Raw genomic sequence first — 6,578 nt, 5'->3', positions numbered from 1 at the left:
CATCACTCAGTGCCACTTTGTTTGACATCATGAGAAAATCAAAAGAAATCAGCCAAGACCTCAGAAAAATAATTGTAGACCTCCACAAGTCTGGTTCATCCTTGGGAACAATTTCCAAACGCCTGAAGGTACCACGTTCATCTGTACAAACAATAGTACGCAAGTATAAACACCATGGGATCACGCAGCCGTCATATCGCTCAGGAAGAAGACTTGTTCTGTCTCCTAGAGATTAATGTACTTTGGTGTGAAAAGTGCAAATCAATCCCAGAACAACAGCAAAGGACCTTGTGAAGATGCTGGAGGAAACAGGTACAAAAGTATCTGTCACGTTCTGACCATCGTTCTTTTGTGTTTTCCTTGTTTTAGTGTTGGTCAGGATGTGAGCTGGGTGGGCATTCTATGTTGTGTGTCTGGTTTGTCTATTTCTATGTTGGGCCTGATATGGTTCTCAATCAGAGGCAGGTGTTAGTCATTGTCTCTGATTGGGAACCATATTTAGGTAGCCTGTTTTGTATTGGGTTTTGTGGGTGGTTGTTTCCTGTCTTTGTATTTTATGCACCAGTTAGGACTGTTATGGTTTTCACGTTTATTGTTTTGTAGTTTGTTCATGTTTGAGTTTTCTTATTAAAGAACCATGAACTATAACCACGCTGCATTTTGGTCCGCCTCTCCTTCCCAGGAAGAAAGCCGTGACAATATCCACTCTAAAACGAGTCCTATATTGACATAACCGGAAAGGCCGCTCAGCAAGGAAGAAGCCACTGCTCCAAAACCCCCATAAAAAAGCCAGACTACGATTTGCAACTGCACATGGTGACAAAGATCGTACTTTTTGGAGAAATGTCCTCTGGTCTGATGAAACAAAAATATAACTGTTTAGCCATCATGACCATCGTTATGTTTGGAGGAAAAAGGGGGAGGCTTGCAAGCCGAAGAACACCATCCCAACCGTGAAGCACGGGGGTGGCAGCATCATGTTGTGGGGGTGCTTTGCTGCAGGAGGGACTGGTGTACTTCACAAAATAGGGTCATCACAAAGCCCTGACCTCAATCCTATAGAAAATCTGTGGGCAGAACAGAAAAAGCGTGTGCGAGCAAGGAGGCCTACAAACCTGACTCAGTTACACCAGCTCTGTCAGGAGGAATGGGCCAAAATTCACCCAACTTATTGTGGGAAGCTTGTAGAATGCTGACTGAAACGTTTGACCCAAGTTAAACAATTTAAAGGCAATGCTACAAAATACTAATTCAGTGTATGTGAACTTCTGACCCACTGGGAATGTGATGAAAGAAATTAAAGCTGAAATAAATCACTCTCTACTATGTTTCTGAAATTTCACATTCTTAAAATAAAGTGGTGATCCTAACTGACCTAAGACAGGGAATTTTTACTAGGATTAAATGTCAGGAATTGTGAACAACTGAGTTTTAATGTATTTGGCTAAGGTGTATGTAAACTTCCCGACTTCATCTGTATATAATTTACAAGTTCAAAAATTGAAGTCGGTCAAAAGTGTGCGAGTTTGTGTCCATTAGGCCTATAGATTTTTTATCAGCATAAATTAGATTGAGCAATAAAAGCCCCACTTTTATTCCATAGGCTGGGATCCGCACTATGCAGCTGTGGCAAGAGCCCATTTTTCACTGGCTGTCGACTGGTTTCAAAAACAATGGTTGATTGATAGGCAGCTTAAACTTCTTGAATTCAACCATTTATTGGGTTCAAATACACATTTAGATTTGTGAACAGCCATCCACAACAACCACAATCCGTAAGGCGCAAATAGCTAAATGAGAGAGCTGCAGTGTGATTCACATCAATGCGCTACGTAGATATCAATAATGAGTGATATCCGTATTGCCGTAGACTACACCACTGCTGTCATCCTTACCTCCAAGCGTTTATTCAAGTTGAATAATCTTTGGAGGCCGATAGCAGTCGCACCATTGGAAGACATACCTTGAACAGTTGCCTACAAAAGACAGTTTCTGCTATTTTCCCACGATCCATCAAACACATTTGGTGTGTCATCATAGTGGTCTCTGATTTATGGTCAGACTCGCTCACGTTGGACAAATTTAAATTTGCAGCGTTTTCAATGCTGATTTGAATGTCATTGAGAAAACAGCGAGGTGTCAAAGATTGTTTTTTGCAAACATCCTTTCTGAATTTAAAAGTAATCCTCGAAGTAATCATCTCGATTTTCAACAGTATCTGTAATCTGATTACAATATTTTTTGCTCGTAACGTAACGGATTACAGTTGCAGTTTTTTTTTTGTAATCCCTTACATCTAACGGATTACATGTAACCCGTTTACTCCCCAAACCCTGGCAAAATTAAGCGTCTACAAAGACCATCTGAGCAAATAAAGGTGTGGCATCGCTCATCTATCTCCATATCCAATTCTCTCAAACTGCGGCATGATCTCCCATAAACCCCAGACCTCAAAGACAAGAGGCGCCGTTTTCATATATCACCACCTGCGATCTGTCTGATCATACAGCCAAGAACGCACTGATATCACTGTGAATGAATACGTCAGAACAGCTGACACTGATTTGCTTCTTTCCTGGAAGTTTTGCTTGCCTCTTTCTCCCATCCAATCCTCCTTACTGCTCTTTCCCTGCTGCACTCATTTAGCCAAAGTTAAAGAAACTATTGTTAAAGGAATCTAACCATACTGTATGTAGCAGTGGCTAGTAAAAGTCTCCACACCCCTTGCACAGTCTTCACATTTTGTTGCCTTAAAATTAAATTTAAAAAATGTATAGAATTTTTTTATTTCACACTGATGTACACAATTATCTCCACATTTCCAAAGTGAAAGAAAAATGATACAAAAAAATCCAAATGAATAAAAAATGTAATACGCAGATGTCTTGATTGCATATGTCTTTACAGCCCAGAGTAAATATTTAGTGGAAGCACATTGGGCAGCCATTACAGCTGTGAAACATTATGAATAAGATTCTACCAACTTTGAACAACTCTTATTGCAACATCCACTACATGACCAGAAGTATATGGACGCCTGCTCGTCGAACATCTCATTCCACAGGCATGGGCATTAAATGGAGTTGGTCCCCCCTTCGCTACTATAACAGATTCCCCTCTTCTGGGAAGGCTTCCCACTAGATTATGCAACATTGCTGTGAGGATTTGCTTCCATTCAGCCACAAGAGTATAAGTGAGGTTGTGCACTGATGTTGGGTGATTAGGCCTGGCTCGCACTCGGCGTCCCAATTCATGCCAAAGGTGTTCGATTGGGTTGAGGTCAGGGCTCTGTGCAGTCCCGTGAAGTTCTTCCACACCAATCTCGACAAACCGAGGACAGACGATTTTTACGTGCTATGCGCTTCAGCACTTGGCGGTCCCATTCTGTGAGCTTGTGTGGTCTACCACTTTGCGGATGAGCCGTTGTTGCCCCACGATGTTTCCACTTCACAATAACAGCACTTACAGTTGACCGGAACTGCTCTAGCAAGGCATGAATTTGACAAACTGACTTGTTGGAAAGATGGCATCCTATGACGGTGCCACGTTGAAAGTCCCTGAGCTCTTCAGTAAGGGCATTTTACTGCCAATGTACAGTGCATTCGGAAAGTACTCAGACCCCTTGAATTTTTTCACATATTGTTACATTACACCCTTATTCTAAATTGAATTGAAATTCATTTTCATCAACCTACACACAATACCCCATATGACAAAGCAAAAACTGTTTTTTAGAGATTTTTGCAAATGTATTAAATATAAAAAACATAAATACCTTATTTACATAAGTATTCAGACCCTTCGCTATGAGACTCGAAATTGAGCTCAGGTGCATCCTGTTTCCATTGATCATCCTTGAGATGTTTCTACAATTTGGAGTCCACCGGTGGTAAATTCAATTGATTGGGCATGATTTGGAGAGGTATTCGGAAAGTATTCGGTTTGAAAACAAGATCCTCTGGTCTGATGAAACAAGATTGAACTCTTTGGCCTGATTTCCAAGTGTCAAGTATGGAGGAAACCTGGCACCATCCCTACAGTGAAGCATGGTGGTGGCAGCATCATGCCGTAGGGATGTTTTTCAGAGGCAGGGACTGGGAGACTGGTCAGGATCAAGGGAAAGATGAACGGAGGAAAATATGGAGAGATCATTGATGAAAACCTTCTCCAGAGCGCTCAGGACCTCTGACAGGGGCGAAGGTTCACCTTCCAACAGGACAGCGACCCTACAGTAAGCACACAGCCAACACAATGCAGGATTGGCTTTGGGGACAAGTCTCTGAATGTCCATAAGTGGCCCAGCTAGAGCCCTGACTTGAACCCGATCAAACATCTCTTGGAGAGACCCCCAAATACAGGTGTGCCAAGCTTGTAGCGTCATACCCAAGACTCAAGGCTGTATTCGCTGCCAAAGGTGCTTCAAAGTACTGAGTAAAGGGTCTGAATACTTATGTAAATGTGATATTTCAGTTTTTTATATTTTGTACATTTGGAAACATTTCTAAAAACCTGTTTTTGCTTTGTCATTATGGGGTATTGTGTGTAGATTGATTGATTTTTATTTTTTAACAATTATCAATTTTAGAATAAGGCTGTAATGTAACAAAATGTGGAAAAAGTCAAACGGTCTGAATACTTTCCGAATGCATTGTATGTCTATGGAAACTGCATGGCAATGTGCTAGATTTTATACACCTGTCAGAAATGGGTGTGGCTGAAATAGCTGAATCCACTAATTTGAAGGGGTGTCCACATACTTTTGTATATAAACTCAGCAAAAAAAGAAACATCCTCTCACAGTCAACTGTGTTTATTTTCATCAAACCTAACATGTGTAACATTTTGGTGTTTTTCAGAGTCAGTAGAAAGGCCTCTTTAGTGTCTCTTTAGTGTCCTAAGTTGTCATAACTGTGACCTTAATTGTCTACCACCTGTAAGCTGTTAGTGTCTTAACAACCATTCCACAGGTGCATGTTCATTAATTGTTTATGGTTCATTGAACAAGCATGGGCAACTGTGTTTAAATACTTTACAATGAAGATCTGTGAAGTTATTTGGATTTTTACAAATTAACTTTGAAAGACAGGGTCCTGAAAATGAGTTTATATTGAACATTCATAGTTTTTGTCAAAATTGCTCAAGCTCAGTCAATTTGGTTGGGAGTCATTGGTGGACAAGCAGATTTAAGTCAGGAATGAGACTGGAGTATTCAGGAACACTCAACAGCTATTGCAAAGCCATTCTGGTGTATATTTGGCATTAAAATGTGTACAATTGTCCCACTGAAAAACAAAACTCTATCCCAGGGTTTGGTATTCAGAAGACTGAGGCAGGGTTCCCTCTAACATTTTACCTGGGCTTTGCTCCTTTCATATTTCTATTTATCCTGGCACTCCAATCCCTGCCGGTTGCAAGCATACCCATAACATGACAATACTTGAAAATACAGAGGATCGACAACATTGCTTTCACTCTACAGTACAGGCCTGTATGACCAAGTCAAAAAGAATGAAGCCTGTGTTTTTGACAAATCTGCTCCACATCCTCCATTCTGTTTGCAATAAGGCTGTTAAGCAACACTGCAAAACAACCAGGGCAAATGAATTCACTTTTTGGCCTAAATAAAAAAAACTACAGGCTGGGGTCACATCCAATACAACACAACATCATGTTGTGGGTATGCTTCTCACCGGCAGGGACTGAGGAGTAAATAGAAATATTGAAGGAGCAAAGCCCAAATAAAAAGTTAGAGGAAAACCTGCTTCCACCCGGTCCGGTTCTGGGGAAACCAGAGCTTCCGCACCCATGTCTACAACATGACCCTGTCTCACGGACGCCTCCGTATCCCCCAGTCTGGACGCTATTACCTGTATGCCCAGGTTTACTTCCGCTACCCCTCACCTCACCCACGAAGGGGGTGACCACCATGGGGGCAACTCCAGCTACCAGCTGGTCCAGTGTGTTTACAAGACATCATACACCAGGCCCATTCAGCTTCTGAAGGGGGTGGGCACCAAGTGCTGGGTGCCTGACACTGAGTATGTCCTCCACTCTGTCTACCAGGGAGGCCTGTTTTGAGCTGCACACCGGAGATGAGATCTTTGTCTCTGTGTTGTCACCTACAGCTGTGCACACAGAGGACTAATCCAGCTATTTTGGGGCGTTCCGGTTTGACCAATGACCATGGAGGGGGAAAAAGTTATATCACACAAGAGAACACTAAGCATGGACATAGACTGAACAAAAATATAAAGGCAACATGTAAAGCGTAGGTCCCATGTTTCATGAGCTGAAATAAAACATCATAACTGTTCCATAGGCACAAAAATTTGATTTATCTCAGATTTCTCACACAAACTTGTTTACAACCCTGTTATTGAGCACTTCTCCTTTGCCAAGATAATCCATCCACCTGACAGGTGTGGCATATCAAGAAGCTGATTAAACAGCATGATCATTACACAGGTGCACCTTGTGCTGGGGATAATAAAACTGTGATCTAAATGCAACACAATGCCACAGATGTCTCGAGTTTTTAGGGAGCGTGCAAATGGCATGCTTACTGCAGGAATGTCCAT

The sequence above is a fragment of the Oncorhynchus keta genome, chromosome 11 (genome assembly GCF_023373465.1).
Source record: "Oncorhynchus keta strain PuntledgeMale-10-30-2019 chromosome 11, Oket_V2, whole genome shotgun sequence".
NCBI classification, from domain to species: Eukaryota; Metazoa; Chordata; class Actinopteri; order Salmoniformes; family Salmonidae; genus Oncorhynchus; species Oncorhynchus keta.
Note: the sequence above shows the minus strand (reverse complement) of the source record.